We start from the raw sequence: 23,786 nt of genomic DNA on the forward strand, positions 1-23,786 counted from the left end.
ACCCCTTAGCAGGCCAATTTCTACTAAACTTCGGTGGCTGCACCTGCAAAAATCTTTAACAGTTTGCATAGACTTAGCTTTGTCCTCCATTTTCTTTAAAACTGCTTCCACAGGCGATCCAAACAACACATCAGACTGTAAAGGAGCATCCAAAATCCTTGTCTTAACATGCTCAGCTAAATTCTGATCCTTCAACCAGGCATGCCTGCGAAGAACAGAACTAGTAGCAGCCACCCTCGAGGAGGCCTGTACAGCATCAAAACCACATTGCAAAGAATGCTTACCCACTTGCTCAGACACATGAACCAAGTCCAGCAACTCTTTACACTCAATACCTTCCGCCAAAGCATCCACCTTAGATTTTAATTGTGAAAGGAGATAATTCTGATATTTTAGCATGTGAAACTGACAATTCAACGCTCTCATGGCTAGAGTGGAAGAAGTATACACTTTCTTTCCCCACCTATCCAAGGCCCTTGCCTCTTTATCAGTGGGAACAGGATTTTTAACCACAGAAGCCTTAACACCTTTAGGCCCTGAGAAATAGTTTCTGGGTCCGCCCTAGGACTCTTAAACAAATACTTATGAGCTTGGGCACCCTATAATACCTATCAGGCTTAACAGGAGCAGGAGGCAAAGAGTCAGGATTCAGGGAAGCCTCTGCAAAACATCTTCCACCACATTCAACACAGGAGGAATAGCTAAGGGCCTATGCTGGGGCAAAACAAGAATTCCCTAAGCCTTTTCCTGGAATCAGAGTAATCCTGGCCTTCCCATTTAAAGTGCTCCCTCATGGAATGCAGAGTCTCTGAAAATGAGAAATCCTCAGGAGGAGAAGCTGTAGGAGTGGAATCATCCACATCAGAATCAGAATAAGTAGGATACTCCTGCAAGTCTTCCATGAAGACTCTGAAGCCTCTGAACACTGTTCAAAACTATCAAACTCGGTTCCACCCTAGGCCTCTTATCAGGCGGGGCATAGAACCTCTAATCATAGTAATCAAATCTTCTGCCATTTTAAGCATATGTTTCTTAGGTACAGAACCCGAAATGCTAGGAGAAGCCCCACTGAAGCTGAACTAGGCCTACCTCTCAAAGAAGTTTTGGCAACAGAAGGAGAGGCTCTAACTACCTTGGGAAGAGAGGGAAGAACAGTTACCTGAGAAGCCCCTCAGCCTGGCCTACCTCCTGAGAAGGCACATCCTGTAACAGTAAAGTTTCTGCCTGAGACTCCATGGAAACTCCTGGCAAAACCTCTGGCTCCACTGAGCCTTCTAAAGAACCGGCGTCCGGGACTGCCGGTTCATCAACCCTAGGCTTCACTGTTTTGTCCTTGCGCTTCTTGGGCGGGCGGAGCATCCGGCGGCATTTTATAATTGCAACGCTTCCCAAACACTAACCTGGCACAGTCTAACCTCCTCTTAATAGTGCGTTTGTTAAACCTAGCACAAGAGCGGCAACCAACAACGTCGTGCTCAGGCCCTAAACAAGGTATACACAAGGTATGGTAATCCCTATGAGGTATCTGTTTCCCACAAGAAATACAGTTATTCACTTTTTCTGACATCCGGTAAAATACTGAGGCAAGACAAATCCAAAATGTTCCCAACGGGTACTTAGCCAACTCTGTTTCGGTCTGAAACTCCGGTTTCGGAAATATTTCAGAACGCCAACCTGCACTCGCAAAACTGCTTCTGCATCGGACCATGCGGCAAAAAAGACTGAGGATATGACGTTGGTCATGCGCATTAGTACCCTGACGTACTGACGTCAGTCTAATGCGCCCTGACCGACGTCAGCCTTATACTCTGGTATTCGGGCCGACTGGACGCAGACTATACCCAATAGTAAGGACTGCAGCAATGGAAAACGAAGAACATCTGTGAAGGGGTTTAGGCCTGGCCGCTCCGCCCACAACGAGAACAGTTTCCACTTGCTGCGGTAGACTTTCCCAGTGGATGGCTTATGAGCTGCCACCAGGATGGCCTTAACAGGGGACGAAATATCGGGAGTCCTGATCAAGAGTGGAACTGGAGCAGCCAAGCGGTCAGCTTCAGGTTGTCTAGGTTCGGAGGAGATAAGTGGGATGGATGAGATATCAGATCCGGAATGGGATCTAGAATTTAAGGAGGATTCACAGAGTGAGACCTTAGGAAGGGGAACCAGATCTGTAGAGGCCAAAACGGAGCGATGGGAATCATTCTGTACCCCAACCGAGAGGCTTTCTGAAGCATCAGAGGCAAGGGGGGTAAGCATAAAGAAGACCAGGTGGCCAAGCATGCACCAGAGCGTCTCTTGGGGAACCTCCGGGAGGAGGTATCAGAGCGAAAAAACTGTCGCACTTGGTGTTTGAGGGAGAGGCAAAAAGATCGCAACAAGGAGTTCCCCACCATGCGAATATGCGTTCCGCTACCTGAGTATTGAGAGACCACTCGTAAGGGGTGAGAATGGTGCGACAGTTTGTCCGCCAGGATGTTGGACCGACCCGGAATATGCGTTGCTATGAGAAAGCGATTGGTGGAGATTGCCCATTCCCAAACTCTCATGGCTTCGACAAAGAGGGTAAGACCTGGTTCCTCCTTGCTTGTTGATATACCAGGCAACCGACGTTGTCCGATTGAATCGCAATTGTTCCCAAGGGAAGAAAGGCCTGAAGTGCTAGCAACGCTAAGAGCACTGCTCTCATCTCTAGAACGTTGATATGCAGTAAGGTCTCTGAATCGTTCCACGTGCCTTGGACGGTCCGGCCTGCAAAATGCCCCCCCCCCACCCGAGGTGGGAGGCGTCCGTGGTCACCGTGGCGAGAGGGGGAGAAGCACAAAATGGGCAGCCTCCGTGGAGATCTGGAGAGTGTAGCCACCACAGGAGGGACCGCTTGCAAGCCTTGCTGATCGCAATGGGATGATGCATAGGAAGAGCAAGATACGACCACTGGACTAGGAGTGTCCATTGGAGGATGCGCATATTGAACCTGGCGAGAGGAAGAAGTGCTATAGCAGCCGCCATGGACCCTAGAGCCCTCAGGACCAACTCCGCCAGAACTGAGCTTGAGTGGAGAATGGCCCGCACCTGGAGTTGCAGATTTTGAACTCTGTCCGCAGTGAGGAAGGCTTTTAATCTCCTTGTGTCTAACCTGGCACCTATAAAATCTATGAACTGCGTGGGTGCTAGGATGGATTTTTTTGTGTTTATAGTGATGCCCAGACGGGGAGCAAGATGGAGAAAGGAGTCTCGCGCCAAAAGTAGCAGATGCCTTGGGGCAGTGAGGAGCCAGTCGTCCAGGTAGGGAAAGACCTGTACCCCCTGAAGCCTCAAGTGGGCCGCTACCACTGCTAATACTTTGGTGAACACCCTGGGGGCTGTGGTGAGACCAAAGGGAAGGACCCGGAACTGGTAGTGACTGGCTCCCAGCCGGAAGCGGAGAAACCTCCTGGAGCGCCTGTCCATTAGTATGTGGTAGTACGCATCCTTGAGGTCTATGGAGTACATCCAGTGATTTTCTCCCAGAAGGGGGAGAATAGACTGCAGCGTGACCATTCGGAACTTCTCCTTGGGAACTGCCAGGTTCAAGAGTGAAAGGTCTAAAATTAGTCTTAGATCCCCCGTCTTTTTTGGCACTAAAAAAAACCTGGAGTAGAACCCTGATCCGATCTGGTCTGGGGGGACGGGCTGGATGGCTCTTTTCTTTAGCAGATGGCCAATTTCTGCCAAAGCGGCCTCCCACTGACCGGGTGGAACGTCGGGGAGGGACTTCAATTTTGGCAAGTGAAGAAAGGGGATACGGTATCCTCTGGATATGATCTGGAGAACCCAGCGGTCTGATGTTATGGACTCCCATGCCGCCAGGTGCTCCGAAAAACGTCCCCCGACTGCCTCCAGAGTGGAGCAGCCGGGCAACCCCTCAGGGCTGCTGCGCGGGCCGTTCAGAGAAGGGTTCTCTGGACCCGAAGTTCCTGGGAGCCCCTCTGCCCCTAGGGCAGCGTCCTCCCTGTCCTCCTCTGCCACGGAAGGACTGGTTGTCCTGAGCAGGCTGGGATTGCTGCGACTTCCGGAACCACTTCTGACCCTTTTGGTTCCTAGAATAGGGCCTCTGGGGTGCAGAGAAGCGTATTCCGACGGCAGACAGCGTCTTCCCATCCTTCTCGCTCTGGGTCAAAGTGTCGCGAACAGTTTTGCCAAAGAGGGCAGAACCATCGAAGGGGGCGTTCGCAAATGACGCCTTGGAGTCTGAGAAATCGCAATGACGGAGCCAGGCCTGACGTCTAGTAACAAGGCCTGCCCCTGCGGCTCTAGCGGCACCTTCCGTAGCATGGGAGAGTAGCCGCATAGAGGTATTGGTGACTGACCTGAGAGTGGCCATGCGGGTGGAGTGCAGCACTTTGTCCTCCTCCGACATGGACTCTGGGGGGGATGCAGCATATTCTTTAATAAGATCGCGCTGCATCCTAATCACGTGTGCCAGATAGTTCAGCGCCCTTACAGAGAAGGTCGCTGAACTAAACATCCGCTTCCCCAAGCAGTCCATCATCCGGGACTCCTTGCTCGGGGGATGGACTGAGGGACTCTCCTGAGCAAGTTCCCTCTTGGTGGCCGCCGCCGTCAACATGGCATCTACCGGAGGCCCCTTACTCCAATGGGCACAGTCAGCCGGGGGACAGAATACGGTCGGGCCTTTTAGGGATTGGCTCCAAGGTGTCCGGTTCCTTCCACGCCCTGGTGGTAATGAGGTCCACCAGGGGGTCGGCAGGAGGGGACACCCAAGAGGTAGACGGGCCCGCTTCAAATGCCTCCAAGAACACGGACTCGTCCGAGGAAGACTTGGTGGCAGACCACCCCCCCCTTATGCAGAGCATTTCCATGATGTCCCCAAATGAGACATCCTCGGGGGTGACCGTGGGGAGCCTTCCCCTTCCTCCAAATCCGTGTCTTCTGAGAGAGACTCGGGGGAGTCAATGTGCCTCCTTTTGCACGTATGTGAACATCCTCCGGGGGGCTGTCAGAGGACTCCTCGCAAACAGTAACCTGTTCCAGGGGAACAGCTTGGGGCACAGGAGCGGGCTGTCCCAAGGGCCGGATGGTGGAAGCCTGACCCAGTACAGAGGGAGCGCGGGACGGAGCCGAAGCAAGTGCCGGGGGTCCGGAGACCCTCAACAGGGCCCTCTGCACTACATCAAAAGCCAAAGGGGAGCCGACCTCAACCAAAGGATCCGACAATCGGCTCCCCCTCGGATCAGAGGAGTGGATCGAGCGCGCGCGCTCGGATCCGAAGGGACAGTGCGCTCCGACACAGACGGAGCCGAAGGAGCACTGATCCCCCCCGGATCCGAAGCTAGGATCCAGGCTCCAAGAGGTCAGATCCGAAGTACTCGAGGGCAGGGTCGGATCCAAAGTACCAAGTACTATCGGCGCCGATCCACCCCCGGCTCCGAAGCTGCTTGGCTCCAACTGCTCCGAACCCGGGTAGCGAGTCGGAGAAGGAGCAATTGGCTTGAAAAAAGGGGTCAAGCTCCCCCCCAGAGGGGGGGAGGCAAGAGCACTCCCATCTGCATCTGGGCCTGGATGAACCTTCTCATCATCCGGTCCAGATCAGCGTCTGACAGGCTATAAGTTGATCTCGACGAGGCTACCGAGGTAGGCCTTGAGTGCCTCCTCGATAGCCTCGACGGAGATCGGGTCTCCTCCTCAGGTCCCGGTGAAAAACACACTGGAGACCGGAGCCGAGGAGGGGGAGAGCCAGCAGATAAGGAGGCCGGAGGAGAAGCCCGCTTGGCTGGCGGGGCCGAAACAGAGGTCTCGGCCAGCCGCTTATGGTGCTTCTCCCTCCGGTCCTTCTTTCTAGCTTCCCTATCCTCCGAACCACTACAGGGAGGTTGAGTCCCAGGGGGAGCCGGAGAGGAGACAACCGTAGAAACGGTTACCCCCGAAGGAGCGGAGGCCGGAGCAGAGTCCGGTGGCAAAAGACCCAAGACAAGCTTGGACCTCCGCTCCTTCAATGCCCTGGGGTTGAACCCTGCACAAATGGAACATCCAGAAGTGAGGTGTTCCAACCCCAAGGCATCTAACACCGAGTGTGGCCATCAGCCGGGGAAAGCTTATGGCCGCACTCTGAGCACTTGGAGAACACAGCTTTGGGTTGTTCAGGCATCCCAAATGCAAAAAGGTTACTTAAACTAGAAATAAAGCAAAGTAACAAAATCACTCATCAGGCCCAAACACACACTATGCTACCAGCGAGGGGAGGGATAAGTAAAATTAAATTTTAAAATACTAAAAGTGTAATTAAATAATAGGGAAACCTACACTTCCACACAACTTCAAAAATTAGCACTTTAAAGACTAATAAAACTGCACTTAGCTGAAGAGCTTAGAAACGCAATCTGGTCACCAGCGCGGCAAACGAGATCTGAGGTCATGAGGGTAGAGCAGGGCATTATGGGTGAGGGGAGGAGCTGAGAGCTTGGATCCATAGCTGGTAAACCATGCCGGTTTGGATCCAATATCTGATCCATAACCCACAGGTTGCAGACAATCTCCTACTTCAGATCCATTGTTACCCTTCATACGTTCCAGTTTACAGGACAACCCACTTTTTACAAATTATTGCTGATATGCAACTGGAATCAGATTGGTATTTATGCACACTTGATGTTAGTGCATTATATACGAATATTCCACACCAGGCAGGCTTGGAGGCATTAGCTTATTGGCTTGAAATATCAAACCTATACAGTTTGGATTTCAACTCCTTCCTGGTGGGCCTGGCACAGCATGTTCTTACAAGTAACGTCTTCTATTATAAGGATCTTTGTTTTTGGCAAACAAAAGGGACTGCAATGGGGGCATCTTTTGCCCCTATTTATGCGGATATCTTTATGGCCTATGTAGAAACACATATTTATGATCCTTCCAGAAACACATTTTTACCTGATATTGATATATGGAGACGTTACTTGGATGACGTATGGCTTGTTTGGAAAGGTACCGAAACTGGACTTATGGAATTTGTTTCTTATCTCAACAATGATGAACGGGGGTTAGTTTTTACTGAACATCATGATCTGAATAGTATCACATTTTTGGATGTCCTAGTCAACAGGCTTCCTGATGATACCTTGGGGACAGAGATGTATAGAAAATTCCCACAGTACAATTCCATTTTACATGCTTCCAGTTTCCACCCTCCACATATAGCACAAAACATTCCTAAGGCCCAGTTCATTCGGGCCAAACGCATATGTTCAGAACATGCCACATTTTGCAGTAATCAAGTTGACTTGACAGATTCAAACACAGGGGCTATAAGGTGGGTGACATTTCAGTTGCTAAAACATCAGGTCAATTGTATGGAGAGATCTGATTTATTAAAATACAGAGACCATTCCAACACATTACCCCAACCACTTAGATTCACTACTACTTTCTCTAGGAATTCTAATTGTCTTATTCAGAGTGTTCACAAACATTGGAACATTTTAGTGTGACCAGGACATTTCCAATATAATACCAGCCCGATGCCTCTTCATATAGGAAAGGCAAAAATTTGAATTCATATTTCAATTATAATTAGTGACACCAGATATACTGGGTATGTCCAGACAACTTTATCAGGGGACATCTTATGTGGATGTTTCCCTTGTGGTCATTGCACTGTCAATACATTAACAAATCCAAGGAATTTTCCAGTAGGAATAGACCCCAAGTTTTTGATCTCCGCTTTTTTGCTAATTGCCGTAGCGACTGGATTATTTATCTGGCTACTTGCAATTGTGGAGCATTCTGTGGGGCAAACATTACGTCCCATGAGAATACGCATCTCAGAACACATTAGCAATATCAAACAAAAAAGAATGAACAATGCTTTATATAAACACCATATGGCACATCCCACGGTCAAGTTCATGTTTACCATTATTGATATGGTACATGGTAATAGTTCTAACAAAACAGGGTGGCATACAGTATTGAATGGGAAAGAAAAGAAATGGATTATTAAACTTGGTGGCTTGTTTCCCCCTGGATTAAATGAATATATATGAGCATCCACCAATGGGATCTGATTTCATGCTAAACAGCTTTGATCGTTTCTCATACACTGAAGAAGGTAGATTGTTTCCAGCCGAAACCGGCCTGTTTGCGGTTATGTATTTTTAAATACAATATTCATCGTATCTGGTCATTGTTTGCTGGCTCTTTTTTCTTGTGTGTTATTGTATCTTACTTCTGGAGCCGTGCATCAGCTCTCATGCAGGGGATTTTGTTGTGTCTGACACTGGAAAGGACCAATTCTTTGTAAGCCATTGTCTGCTAAATCTTGGAGGCTGTACCTGCAAGAATTCCTTGACTGTTTGCATAGATTTAGCTTGGTCCTCCATTTTCTTTAACACCTCTTCCACTTTAAGGCCAAAGTATCATGCTGTAATGGAGCATCTAATAATTTTGCTTTAACATGATCTGGTTAATTTTGTTCCTTTAACCAAGCATGCCTCCTAATGACAGAACCCGTGACAGCGGCCCTGCAGGAGGCCTCCAAAGAATCAAAACCACATTGCAAAGTATGCTTTCAAACCCGTTCAGCTGCATGCAATAAATCCTGCATTTCTTTATTTTCTGCACCTTCAGAATTTAACATTTTCTGTTTAAGCAGCGACATAATATATTGTTGTTTGAGCATATGAAATGGACAATTAAAGCCCTTCTAGCCAAGGTAGCATAGAGGTAAATAATCTTTCCCCATCTAATGCCCTAGAATCCCTGTTGGCGGGGGTAGGGTTTTTTGCAGTGGATGCCTTGACCCCTTTGGGACCCAGAGAAATAGTTTCTGGGCCAGCAGCAGGGTTCTTGAAAAGGAATTTGAGAGTCAGGCACCCTGTAGTACCTGTCTGGCTTAACAGGAGCTGGAGGTAAGGAGTCAGAGTGGACTCTAAAACTAAATCTACAATCTCCAACAGGCGGAATAGTTAGGGGCCTCTGTTGAGTGAGTAAAAGGAATTCAGAGCCTTTTCTTAGATTCTGAATAATCTTTGCTCTCCCAGTGGAAATGTTCCCTCATGGTATGCAAGGTTTCCCCCAAAAGAGTAATCCTCAGGAGGAGAGGCTGAAGGGATAGATTCTTCAGCATCAGAATCCTCATAGGGAGGAAGAGTATTCCTGATCAATAGAGGAATCTGAAAAAATGGAAACCTGATCTGAAGATTCATATTCTGCCTCTTGCCTAGTCCTATCAGGAGGGGGATGGGAACCCCTGATCAAAGTAAGTCTTAGGCCATTTTGAGCATCTGTTTTTTGGGCAAGGCCACCTGACCATGAGGCTGTTGCACTTGCTTTTGTCTTAAAAGATGCTTTAATATTTGCCATTGTCGCTGGTGTCGCTTTAAATGTACAAAAGAGTAGGTCTGAAAACACCCTCAGAAGCAGATAACTCAGCGGCTCCGGACCCATCCGAGGGAATAGTTTCCGAAGGTCCAACACCTTGAGCTTCCAGCGGCCTAGGCGACTCCACATGGGAGTCTGAAGCAGCCTGCGGCTCTAAAGTAGAAAGCGTCAGGGGCTGTGAAAGCACCAGAGAGCTGGCGAACGGCTTAGAAGCCTAGTCAGTTTTCGACCTCTGATGCCTGTCCTTTTCTTTGAGTTTCTTGTGAATTGCGGTAGTCAGTTGGTTGTCAGACGGCAGTGTAATTAAATCTTCTACCAAAATAGTGAAAAGCAAAATCGTACCAGCCCTTTATAGTGCGCTGGTTAAATCTAGCACAAAACCAACCAGCAACGTCGTGGTCAGGGCCTAGGCAAGGAATACAGTAAGAATGAAAATCCTTGAGGTATTTGCTTCTCACATGAAATACAATTAACTTTTTCTGACATCGGTCTGGAGCAAGAAAAAAGTATTCAATGGGGTACTTAACTTTAAAGACTTCAGATCTGAAATTTTAACACGAAAATCTTAGGAGTCGGCCGACCGGCACTTGCAAACTGCTTCTACCGCGCAGCAAGAAAGACTAGAAAAAATGGCGTTGGCTGCATCTTTTATACCCCTGGCGCACTGACGTCAGGGAAGAGGCGCCAGCATCCGAAGCCAGACCTAGACTTTGGAATTCAGGCCGACTGAGGGTAGCCTGCCAGCAGGATAACCCAAGAGTAATGACTGCAACAGGGAAAACACGAACATCTGCAAGCAGATAACCCAAATGTGATGACTGCAACAGTGAAAGAAAAACATCACCACCAGTACTAAGTAAGAGAGGCAAGGGGGATGGCAGGTGGGAAACCAGGGCTGAAACAGTGAATACACGAACATCTACATTTATGGCAAGTGTACACAACTGTACTATGTTTAGTGTTTCACTGCTGCAGTCAACACACTTGGGTTGATTCCCAAAGCTGAAGAACGGGTGGAGGCAATCAAGAAGAGTTGGGGCTGGCATGCTTCTGCAGGACTGCGGTTGCAAAGCCTGCCCTGGATTTTGAAAAGATAGGCAGGTGGTAATGCTTGAAAGTATGAACAGAGCTCCAAGTTGCAACTTCCAGGATGTCCCTGGTAGGAATCCCTCTGAGAAAGGCTGCAGAGGTGGAAGTTGCCCTAGTGGAATGTGTTCTGACCCCCTGTGGGGGTTGTTTCCCATGGTGTTTGTAACAGAAATGTATAAAGTGTGCTATCCATTTGGAAATTATTTGTTTGGATAGGACCTTGCCCTCTGCCTCAGGTGCAAAGCTGACTAGTAACTGGTCAGATTTCCCAAGGGCTTAGTCCTATCCAGGTAGAATCTGACCTTTTTTGCACATCTAGAGTGCATGATCCTTTCCCCCTTATTTTGAGGTTTAGGGAAAAAGGTGGGCAAATGAATAAATTGGCCAAGAGCCACACTTGACACTTTAGGCATGTAAACAGGGTTACTCCCGAGGGAGATCCTGTCAGCACGAAATATGAAGGGTTCCACAGCCATGAGTATTTGTAGCTCACTCTTCTAGCTGACGTGATGGCCAGAAGCAAGGCAGTTTTCCAAGAGGAATTTTAACTCTGCTGAAGCTGCAGACTCAAAGGGGGGTAGTGTGAGCTTTTCCAACACAAAGTTAAGGTCCCAAGCAGGGGTAGGGGCTCTTCTGGGGGGGCGGTGGCTTAAATTGTTAGCCCCTCTAAGGAACTTCTTGATGAGTGGGTGTGGAGAGATGTGGCTCTGTGCTTTAATGAACAGATATGGCAGAGGCAAGGATTTTAATTGAAGAGGATAGGCCTTTCAAGTAGGTCTGCCAAGTAATCCAGGATGAGAGGTAAGGGCTGTTCTGGTTCAGCTACTTTAGCCCGAATCCAGGAACAATACCTTTTCCACTTGACAGCATAGGATTTTCCAATGATGGGTTGTATGGCTTCACATACATCCAGGACTGGCTTGCTTAGGCAGGCCACTGGAGGAGAGCTCAATGGAATAAGCCAGACTGCCCGGTTTAAGGTCTGCAATTTTGGATTCAAGAACTCCGTCCTGCAGAGTCAGGAGAGTTGGAATCTGAGGGAGGTGCTAGAGGCAAAGGTGAGACTGCGTAGTACTTTGTACCAGTGTTGGCGTGGCCAGTCTTGGGAAATCAGAATTGCCCTTAGTCTTTCCTCTATTTTGAATACCCATGCAAGACGCAGAGTAGAAAATGCATAGACAGGTTTACCTAGTGGAAGGTTAGAGCACCCACTTGCCAGGCCTTGCTGTGAGGTTCCCTGGTGCAGAATTTGCAGAGCTGGTGGTTGTTGCGGGAGGCAAATAGGTCCACCTTCAGGATACCCCATTTCTGGGTTATGAGAATGAAGGTGCGGTTTGCCACGTGTGTGGGTCTAGGAGATTTCTGCTCAAGTTGTCTGCCTGGGAGTTTTAGTTGCCTGGCAAAAATCGTGCGAGCAGGTGTATATGCATGGCTCAAGCCAATGTTCCAAAGGGTCATTGCTAGCCTACACAGTGGGTTCCCCCCCTGCCTGTTGATGTACCACATTCACTGTGATGTCTGTTAGTTGAGGGCCTGGAGAGAGTCAGAGCATGCTGAACAGCTAGCATCTTTTTGGTTGATGTGCAGATGAATCTGATTTGGGCTCCAGTGGTCCTGAATGCACCTGCCGTCCAGGTATGCACCCCAAGCATAGTCTGATGAGTCTGTGGTTAGGGTCTGGGTGGTGTGGGGTGGTGAAAAAGGTAAATCCCTTGTGGTTGCATGCTGCTGCCCACCTAAGAAAATCTTCCCTTAGACAAAGTATCATAGGTATAATAGTTTCCAGGTCCTGAGAGAATGCTGACACCAAAGGCTCTAAGTACCACTGAAGTTTCCTCATATGCAGCCTGGCATATAGAATTAGAATGCAGGAGGCCATGAACCCTAGAGCTTGCAGGATTTTCCTTGCAGATAACTGTTCTGTGGACAGATAAGACACATAGCCAGTCAGGTTTGCTGTTCTGGCGTAAGGAATGCCATCTGGGATATGTCCAGGCTTGCTCCCAAGTGTACAATTTTCTGACTGGGGACTAGTTTGGATTTTGTTTTAGATTACCCCAGTGAGGTCAGTAGGTCCTTTACAAATGTCAGGTGGTGCAACAGGTTTTCCAGTTTGCCTGAATCAGGCAGTCGTCCAAGTAAGGATACATTTGAATATTTGTCTGTAAAAAGCAATGGCTGGAGCCAGGCATTTTGTGAAAACTAGGAGCAGTGGATAAGGCAAAGAGAACTGAATGCATAGATCCTGCCCTGAAATGTAGATCTTTCCTGCAAGTCTGGTTGGGATGTGCAGACAGGCCTCTAAATCTAGGGTAACTAACCAGGCATTTTTGGACAGCACAGGAAGAAGCTGCTGGAGGGCAAGCATTTTGAATTTTGGTACCACCAGGAAGGTGCTTAGAGTGGATAGTCTGGAAGAGAAACCTTGACCTATCCAGTCTGCAGTAACAGGCTGAATTGCCTTCATGGAGAGCAGGGAATGAACTTGGTTTTGTGCCTCTGCCCACTAGTTTGGAGAAAGATCTGGGAACCCTTTTGGGGTAAAGTGTGGAAATAAAATTTGTACCCCTGGGACACTGTTGCGGACCCAACGATAGTTGGTGATGGAGGCCGTTTTTTGCATGTGAGGAAAGTTTTCCTCAAAGGGGTACAAGCAGGTGGGCAGAGGTAAGAGGTGGAGTGAAAAGTCAGTGAATTCTTTCCATAAGGACACCCTGGCTTAGAAGTGGAGATGCTCCATTGCTGAGATCTCTGCATTCCCTGGGACTGTTTGTGGGGGGGGGGGGCTGTTTCCCCTTGGCCTAGTCTGAGGTGGCCTTGAGGAGGCTGGAAAGGACCAATGTTTTGAGGGCAATGCCTACTGAATCTCAGAGGCTGGACTTGCAATAAGTCTGTATGCATAGAATTAGGTTAAAACATTCTCTGCTTTGGTGCCAAATCTTTGTTCAATGGTGCGTCCAATAGTTTTGATTTGACATGGTCTGGCAAGGTCTGTTAAAGTCAAGCAAGCCTTCTAATTACAGAACCTGTGACTGCTGCCATTAAGGATGCTTGTAGGGCAGCAAACCCACATTGCAGGGTATGCTTAGAAACTTGGCTTGAAGAATCCATAAGCTCCTCTATTTTCTGCACAGTCTGGGAAGGTAGACAATTTTTGTTTAAGTTCCATTGTATGTTGCTGGTATTTCAGCATGTGGAACTCACAATTTAATGCTACAATGGCAAGAGTTTGAGGTGTATACTTTTTTACCCCATCTGTCTAAAGCTCGGGAATCCCTCTCCAAAGGGTGGGATTCTTAGCTGCAGTTTTTATTCCTTTGGGTCCTTGGGAGATTACCACCAGGTCAGCAGTGGGACTTTGAAAACATATTCGAGAGTCAGGGACTCTAATATTGGTCAGGTTTCCAGGGAGCAGGAGATGGAGTATCAGGAGTTAGACTGGATTCCATAAAACATTTTCCACAACATCCAGCGCAGAAGGAATTGCCAATTGTCTGTGCTGTGGTAAATTAAAAAAATTGAGTCTTTTTGGACTGAGGATAATCCTGGCATTCCCAATGGAAATGCTGTAAAGGTATGTAAAGTTTCCCCAAAAGAAAAACTCTGGGGGAGAGGCAGAAGGAATGGATTCCTCTGCATCTGAATCCTCATAAGCAAATAAGGGCATGTCTTCATAATCAAAAACCTCAGTCGGACTCTTGGTTGGATAATGCTGCTGGAGAAAAGTTTATTTAGCATGGGTAGGGTGACTTCTCCTAACACACGGTCTTCTGCCATTTTAAGCATTTGAGATTGAGGTATGGAAGCAGGCGCTTGAGTAGTCAGTTTTTCAGGTGTAGTTCTTACCCTAGTCCTTAGGACCTTGGTCATTTTAGAAAACTGAAAATGTGAAAAGTAGTCTGTCAAATATAGGTAGTGCGAAGAACTTCCTCGGAAGCCGGTGCCTGTACAGCGGCTCCGGACCCATCCAAAGTAGACATCCGCAGGTTCTGTAGTAGAGACGTGCTGCATAGTAGACTTCAGTCTCAGTAGTGGCCTACGAATCTATAGAAGCGGGCATCAGGGGCTGTGAAAGCACACGAGTACTGGCGAACTGGCGACTAGCTTAACAGAAGCATCAGCAGTTTTGGACCTGTGCAGCCATTTCGGAATACAGAGAGAGAAAGTATTTAGTGACTATAAGGGCTCGATAACAGTTCTGGCGTTGAACAAAGCACAAAACAGACATGAGGGACGCCATGGTCTTGGCCTAAAGAGGTGACACAGTAAGAATGGAAATCTTGGTGATACTTGCATTTCACAGACCAGACAACTGTTAACTGGCACGAGTTGAGAGTACAGTTGTGTACCTACCATAAATGTAGATGTTAAGAGAGTTTATTCACTGCTGCAGTCATTACGCTTGGGTTATCCTGCTGGCAGGCTACCCTCAGTTGGCCAGAATTCCAAAGTCTAGGTCCGGCGTTGGTTGCTGTCGCCTCTTCCCTGAAGTCACTGCGCCAGGGGTATAAGATGCAGCCACCATGTTCTTCAGTTTTTCTTGCCGCAGATGTCAGGTGCCCCCAAATGGTAGGCTGAAAAATAAGCCAATAAAAATGCATGCACAAAAACATTTCCTTCATCTACAAGCAAATACACCAAAAATGTTGTATAGGATAGAGAAGGGTGGTTAACATGGACTGCAACAGTGAATACACCAACATCTACATTTATGGTAGGTACACAACTGTATTATGTTCATAGTGTTTCACTGTTGCAGTCATTACTCTTGGGTTGAAATCAATGCTGAGGATGGGTGGCTGGGCTAAATAGGGTTAGGAGAGGCTATGAGGCCCTGCAGAACTGCAGTGGGAAAGCCTGCTCTGTACTTAGAGTAAAGAGTTAAGTGGTAGTGCTTTGTGAAAGTGTGCACTGAACTCCAAGTTGCAGCCTCTAAGATATCTTTGGTTGGTGGCACTGAGGAAGGCTGCTGAAGTGGCTGCTGCTCTGGTGGAATGAGACCTAATGCCCTTAGGCACTGATTTTCCATGTTGAAAATAATCTGATGCAATGACCTATCCATTTAGAAATAGTCTGTTTTGAGATGGCCTTTCCTTGTGATCCTGCAGCATATGGCACAAAGCTGCTCAGTCTTTCTGAAAGCTTTAGTTCTGCCCAAGTAGAAGCGCAACTGCCTATGTCCAAAAAAACACAGGATTTTCTCATCCTTGTTCTGTGGATTTGGATAGAGGGTAGGCAAGTGAATGGTTTGGTTGAGGGCCACACTGGACACCACCTTAGCCATAAATGTAGGGTTTGTCCTCAGAGAAACCCTGGATGAAAAATGATAAAAGGTTCTGCAGCCATGAGTGCTTGTAACTCAGACTCGCCTGACAGAGGTTGCTAGGAGCAGAGCTGTTTTCCAGGATAAGAATTTTATATCTGCTGTTGATGCTGGCTTGAAAGGAGGCAGTGAGTTTTTCCAAAACACAATTGAGGTCCCAGGCTGGAATCGGTGCTCTCCTTGGAGACCTGATGTTTTGGCCCCTCTGAGGTACTGCCTTAAAAGGATGAGGAAAAGATAGGTGGTACTGTATTGTAATGGGTGAAATGGCAGAGGCATGAATCTTAATTGATTCAAAAGAAAGGCCTTTGTTCAGTATCTGTTATTGTAAAATCTGAGGGATATTTGGTACACACGTGTCAATGCCTTGTTGCTGGTTCCAAGCACAGAATCTCTTCCATTTTCCTGCATGAGATTTTCTGGCGCTAAGCCTCCTGGCCTCCAAGATAACATCTAAAACAGCTTTTGAAAGAGGAGTGTTCTGAATGGCTACATTATCCGCCACGCTGCCAGATTTAAGGTCTGGAGTTGGCTGTGCAGTATCTGGATTGTTTTGTTGGGTCAGCAAGTGAGAAGTTTGAGGCAATATCCATGCAGGACCTTGAGGCAAGCTCTTTAGGATTGGGTACCAGTGCTGGTGTGGCCAGTGTGGTGCAATCAGTATCATTTTTGGCTTCTCTTGTCTGACATTTAGGAGTAACCTGGGAAGGAGAGGCAGTGGGGGAAAAGCATATACGGTTACATCTGTTAGTGCTTTCCAGCTGAAGGATAGGGTGCCCACTTTCCATGCTTGCTTGTGACAAATCCTTGTGCAAAATCTCTGCAATTGGCAGTTGTGAGGGGAGGCAAATAAATCTATGTCTGGGCATCCCCATTTCCTTATTATCATGCTGAAAACTTGCATATCCAGTTTCCATTCATGGGGATCCATGAGGTTTCTGCTTAGTCTGCCAGAGTATTTGTTTTTCCTGGCAGGAATTGTGCTTGCAGGTGAACTTGAAAAGCCAATGCTGTGTCCCATAAGGTCATTGCTTGTCTACAGAGGGGGTAGGAATGTGTACCTCCCTACTTATGTACCACATGACCGTAGTGTTGTCTGCATCAGAATCTGTCCTGGATGAAGCAGGTCCTTGAAAGCTGTCAGGGCATTTTGAACAGCTAGCATCTCTTTTTGGATGTGAAGATGCATCTGGTTTGCAGGCCATGTGCCCTGAATACATTTTCCTGCCATATGGGCCTCCTCTGATGCATCCGTTGTCAGTGTCTGTCTGGCTGTGGGTAAACTGAATGGAGATCCTTGCTGTGGTGACAGGCTTCTGCCCATCAAAACTCCTGTTGCAGGCACGGAATGTCAATTACTGTCTCCAGCTGTGGCAGTCTGGCATATGGAATTAGTAGAATGCAGGATGCCATGAAACCCAAGGCATGCAAGATTTTCCTTGCAGATAAGTGGGTTTTTGTTGCCAGTTTCTTGAAGTCAGTTGCTTTTGTCTGCCGTGAGATAAGCCATCTGGGCAGTTGTATTTAAACTTGCACCCAGGAATATTCTCTTGAGAGGGCACTAGTTTTGATTTCTTTTCGTTTACTGTGTACCCCAGGCCAATTAGTAATCTATTTACAAACGCCAGATGCTTTAGAAGAATGTCTGTTCTCTGCTTTAGGCAGTCATCCAAGTAGGGAAATATTTTGAATTCCTCTGTCTGCAAATCGCAATTACTGGTACCAGGCATTTTGTGAAGACCCTGGGCACAGTAGATAAGCCAAAGGGCAGTGCAGAGAATTGGTAATGCATTGAGCCAGCTATTAATCTGAGGTATCTTCTGCAAGATTGTCTGATTGAGACATGCAGGTATGCCTCTTAGGTCCAAAGTTACGAGCCAAGCCTTCTTGCCCAGCATGGGGAGTAGCTGCTGAAGAGTAAACATCTTGGAACTTCCAGAAACTTATTTAGTATAGACAGGTCCAGTATTTGTGTCCAGATTTTGTCCTGGGTACTAGGAAAAGTCTGGCGTAAAATCCTTGCCCCTGTTGTGGTACTTGCTGAATGGCCCTCATATCCATGAGGGCTGTAATTTGTTTTTGTGCCTCTGCCCATTGTGTGGCAGGTCTGGCATACCTTTTGACCTTGGTAGAGTGTGAAAATGGAACCTGTAGTCTTGGGACACTGTTCAGGACCCATTTGTCTTTGGTAACAATTTGCCAATTTGATTAAAAAAGTGCTAGTTTTCCCCCTAAGGGGGCTGCCAAAAGAAGTGTGCTTGGATCTGGCAGAGGAAAGTCATTGGGACTGTTTCCTGTAAGTTTGTGATTTGTCTTCACCACTTTTGGAGGTAGGAGCACCCCATTGTTTAGGCCTGTATGAGCCTTGGGGCTGAGATCTGCCTCTGGGGCACCTGTATCTGCCTCTGTGGTCCAACATTTGAAAGGACCAATTTTTAGAAGGCCAGTTCCTGCTAAACCTGGGTAGCTGTGCCTGTAAGAAATCCTCAACTGTCTGCATGGATTTTGCTTTATTCTCCATTTTTTTTCAACACCTCTTCTGCTTTAGTACCAAACAAAGTATCATGCTGTAATAGTGCATCTAATAATTTTGCTTTAACATGATCAGGCAGATTCTGTTCCTTTAACCAAGCATGCCTCCTAATAACAGTACCTGTAACAGCGGCCCTGCAAGAGACCTCCAGTGAATCATAACCACAATGCAAAGTATGCTTTCCCACTTGTTCAGCTGCATATAATAAATCCTGCAATTCCTTGTTCTCTAAACATTCAGAATTTGTCAATTTGTTTAAGCAGTGACATTAAATATTGCTGATATTTAAGCATATGAAACAGACAATTTAAAGCCCTTACAGCCACGGCAGCAGAAGTGTAGACTTATTTCCCCCATCTGTCTAGAGCTCTAGAATCTGTATCAGAGTGGACAGGTTTTTTTTGCAGTGGAAGCTTTAACCCCTTTGGGACCCTGAGATGTATAGTTTCTGGGTCAGCAGCGGGGTTTTTATATAGAAATTTATGAGAATCTGGGACCCTGTAGTATCTGTCTAGCTTAGCAGGTGCAGGGGGTAGAGAGTCAGGGGACTGGCCAGACTCTGAAAATACATCTACAATGTCTAGAACAGGTGGAATAGCAAGGGGTCTGTGCTGAGGAAGAAGCAGAAAGTCTGAGCCTTTCCTTAGATTCAGAATAATCTTGGCTCTCCCAGTGGAAATGCTCCCTCATGGAATGCAGGGTTTCCCCAAAAGAATAATCCTCAGGAGGAGAGGCTGAAGGAATGGTTTCTTCAGCATCAGAATTCTCATAGGGAAGCATGGAGTAATCCTGTTCAGAGGAGGAATCAGAGGAAATACAAACATGATCAGAAGAATCATACTCAGTCTCTTGTCTAGGCCTCTTAGGAGGGGGATGGGAGCCCCTGATCAAAGTAATTAGGTCTTTGGCCATTTTGAGCATCTGTTTTTTAGGCATGGGAGATTGAGTAGGAGCATGCTGTACTTGTTTCTTTGTCTTTAGAGTTGCTTTAGTTTTTGAAGCTGAAGAGGACGTGTATATATATAGATAGATATAGAGATAGATATAGAGATAGATATAGAGATAGATATAGAGATAGATATAGAGATAGATATAGAGATAGATAGATAGATAGATATAGATAGATATAGATAGATATAGATATATATATAGATATATAGATAGATATATAGATAGATATATAGATAGATATAGATAGATATATAGATAGATAGATATAGATAGATATAGATAGATAGATAGATATATAGATAGATAGATAGAGATAGATAGATAGAGATAGATAGATAGATAGATAGATAGAGATAGATAGATAGATAGATAGATAGAGATATAGATAGATAGATATAGATAGATAGATAGATAGAGATAGATATAGATAGATAGATATAGAGATAGATATAGATAGATAGATAGATATAGATAGATAGATAGATATAGATAGATATAGATAGATATAGATAGATATAGATAGATATAGATAGATAGATAGATATAGATAGATAGATATAGATAGATAGATAGATATAGATAGATAGATAGATAGAGATAGATAGATAGAGATAGATAGATAGAGATAGATATAGATAGATATAGATAGATAGAGATAGATAGATAGATAGATAGATAGAGATAGATAGATAGATATAGATAGATAGAGATAGATAGATAGAGATAGATAGATAGATAGATATAGATAGATATAGATAGATAGATATAGATAGATAGATATAGATAGATAGATATAGATAGATATAGATAGATAGATAGATAGATAGATATAGATAAAGAATACACCCTCAGAAGCCGATGCCTGCTCAGCGGCTCCACACCCATCTGAGGGAATGATTTCAGAGTGTCCAATACCCAGAGTATCCAGAGGCCCAATCGGCTCCATGTGGGAGTCTGAAGCAGCCTGTGGCTTTGAGGTAGCAGGCGCCAGGGGCTGCGAAAGCGCCTCACTGAAAACCTGTGAAAAGACGACTGGCCTAACTGGCTTGGGTTTGGACCTCCGATGCCTATCCTTTTCCTTGCGTTTTTTGTAAACTCTGGTTATCAGCTGTTCCGACAGCATTATATAATTAAATCTTCAGCCAAAGTAATGAAATGCAAAATCGAACCGGCACTTAGTGCGCTGGTTAAATCTACCACAAAACCGACTAGCAACATTGTGATCAAGGCCTAGACAAAGAATACAGTAAGAATGAAAATCCTACAGATATTTGCTTCCCACAAGAAATACAATTAACTTTTTCTGACATCAGTCTGGAGCAAGAAAAAAAAAAGTTTCCCCAATGGGGTACTTAGCTTCAATGAAGACTTTGGTTCTGAAATTCGGATTTGAAAATCTCAGCAAGTGCCGGTCGGCCAACTCTTAACTGCTTCGGGCACTGCGTGCCAAGTAAGACCGAAGAAAATGGTGTTGGCTGCATCTTTTATATCCCTGGCACACTGACGTCAGGAAGAGGCGACAGCAACCAACGCCGGACCTAGACTTTGGAATTCTGGCCGACTGAGGGTAGCCTGCCAGCAGGATAACCCAAGAGTAATGACTGCAACAGTGAAACACGAACATCAGCAGCCCTGCAAGAGGCCTCTAAAGAATCAAATCCACATTGCAAAGTATACTTTCCAACTCTGGTCAGCAGAATGCATTAAATCTTATAATTCTTTATTTTCCACAGTCAGGAATAATCATTTTCTGTTTAAGCAATCCAACAAACATGTTGATAACTAACATATGAAACTGGCAGTTTAAAGCCCTAATGGCCAAGGTTGCAGAAGTGCAAACCTTCCTACCCCATCTATCCAGCACCTTTGAGTCTATCAGAAGGGATATAATTTTTAGCAGTACAAGACTTAATGCTCTTGGGTCCCTGTGAAGTCTCTGGATCCGCAGTAGGATTTTTAAAAAGTAACTTGTGCGAATCAGGGACCCTGTAATGTGTCAGGTTTTCTGGGAGCAGGAGTCACGGAATCAGGAGCCAGACTAGATTCTGAAAAAGCATAAACGATGTTTAGTATTGGAGGAATAGCTAAAAGCCTATGCTGAGGCAGAAGTAATCCCTAAGCATCTCTTCTGAATCAGAAAAATCCTGGCTTTCCCAGTGAAAATGCTCCCTCAGAGTAAAGTTTCACCAAAAGAAAAATCCTCTGGAGGGAAAGCAGAGGGGATAGTCTCCTCTGCATCAGAATCCTCATAAGTAGATAAGGGCAAATCCAGATCAGAAGAATCAGAAGAAAAAAAATCAGAATCCTGGTCAGAAGATGCATAAACAGCTTCAGTCCTAGGTCTCTTAAAAGGGGGAGGCCGTCTTCCCCTGATTAGAGTTAGATCTTCAGCAATTCTTTGTTTTTTTTAGGCACAGAGGCCTGACCATGCAGCCTAGGAGTCAGTTTAAGAATGGTTCAAGATTAAGGCCTAAAAGAAGGCGCTGGTTTAATATGCAAGTCCATAGGCCTGAAAACACCCTCAGAAGTCAGTGCCTGCACATTGGCTCCAGACCCGTCCAAGGTGGAGACATCCGCAGGTTCCATAGTTGAAGCATCTTGTGGCATACCGGACTCCAAATGGGTCTCAGTAGAGACCTGCGAATCAGAAGTCGCGGTTATCACGGGTTGTGAAAGCGCCTCACCGAGTACCAGCAAAATGGCGACTGGCTTAGAAGCATCGTTGGCAGTTTTGGACCTCAGCAGCCTGTCTACCCTTGCGTTTTTTCAGAACCCCGGTAGTCGAATGGCTAACTGACATTTCTGGATAATTAAACAGAAGCGAAACATTGAGGCAAAAATATACAGATGAGTGATAGTGGACTGATTAAAGCACAAAACAGACAGCATGGTACGTTGTGATCTGGGCCTAGGCAAGGAATGCAGTACAAATGAAAATCTTTATAAGGTATTTGCTTTCCACAAGTAATGCAATTAAATTTTACTGACATCTGTAAGGAGCAAGAAAAAGTTTGAAGACTTCGGTTCTGAAACTCGAAAAAAATTTCATGAGTCGACGGACCGGCACTTGCGAACTGCTTCTGCGTCAGGCACCGCACGGCAAGAAAGACTGATGTAATAGTGTCTGCGGCATGTTTTATACCCCTGACGACCTGACATGGGACAGCAACCGAAGCACGACCCAAGACTGTTAATCAGGCCGACTGAGGGCTACTGCAAGCAGATAACCCAATAGTGAAACAAACATCATCTGCCTAGCATACCCAAAATATGGAAGCATCCAGACTGAAAGCAAAAGGGATGGGATGTGAAGATTTTAAACTGGCATAGAAGTCAACCTGCAGAGATCCCTGAAATTATAGCTCCAGTACTAACTTGCACCAAAAACATTCCTAATTAGTTCTCATGAGAGCCAAGCGTGTGCAGTCCTGTGCAAATTAAGCCCATCAAAAGTTATCTTCAAATGTCGGGAAAGAATCAGAATTGAAGTACACTTCAACAATTCTATATCCAGCAAATTTTTATGTTAATATAATTGCACACTTTGCTCAATATTTTAAGTGCTCTTGCATCTCAGTCTCTAAAATGAGAGCCTTCCGGTAACAAGCACAAGAAACATTCTTCAGCATCACATCCCAGGGAGGAAGTCTGTCTGGATGCCATGGAGGAAGAAGACCGTTCCAAATTGGTAAATGCTTAGTAAAGGTACCTTTTTCTTGGCAAGAGTAAAGAAATCCAACAGTAGGGGCTGCAAAGCCATTCACGTATTCTACAAAGTATTCAGCAAACTGCAATCAAAACTGCTAGTGATAAGAAAAGATAAATGGGGTGGGGGAAGGGGGGTCAATCTAGGCATCTGTCTTAAAAGGCAAGGAATCAGATGGACCTTATTTTCACTCCCTAAAAACCCAAACGTCAGCCTCTGATGACTATACAAAAAGGAAGCAATGTCTCCCAACAGTATGCATCTTGCACTAACCCTCCACATCTGACAGACCACCTAAATAGTCAATGTCCATTAAGGCTGAAATGTGACAGCTGGGAAGCAAACATGCTGCAGCCAGAAATGGACAAGGCAATGCAAACGCACCCTGTGTCCTTCGTGAACTTTTCTACATGGCCCACTCCACCCACATACTTTCACCAAGTTTTATCCCCTGTACAGATGTTCCACACAGTAGGCTGTGGATCCAATGAAACAGGAAGTCTTGCGTGGTAAAGCAATGGATATCTTGCCAGTACAGACCAGGCACTGAAGGCACAGCACTTTAGCAATATACTTTAAGCAAGCACACTTGCCAGTTATCTCCATTACCATACAAAAGCACCCACAACTCAAAGCAAGGCAACGGCAGCAGTGAAAAAATCCCAATTTACCTTACTTGGCACCGACCTCATCTGCATAACAATCTGTCTTACCACCATTCATGTAGAGCAATGAACTGGGGAAGGTGTGAATTACTTTAACTGTACATATACTGAAACTAATTAGAAGGAAACTGGCCCCATGAGGCAAGG

The 23,786-nt window shown here is 46.0% G+C and overlaps 1 protein-coding gene across 2 annotated transcripts in view; it reads right to left on the bottom strand.

Annotated features, from left to right (window-relative positions):
- LOC122789416 overlaps positions 1-23,786 on the bottom strand; it is a 1,105,687-nt gene that overhangs the window by 287,459 nt on the left and 794,442 nt on the right. The window lies entirely within an intron of this gene.

Source organism: Protopterus annectens, chromosome 14.part0 (genome assembly GCF_019279795.1).
Source record: "Protopterus annectens isolate FY-2018-M chromosome 14.part0, PAN1.0, whole genome shotgun sequence".
Taxonomy (NCBI): domain Eukaryota; kingdom Metazoa; phylum Chordata; order Ceratodontiformes; family Protopteridae; genus Protopterus; species Protopterus annectens.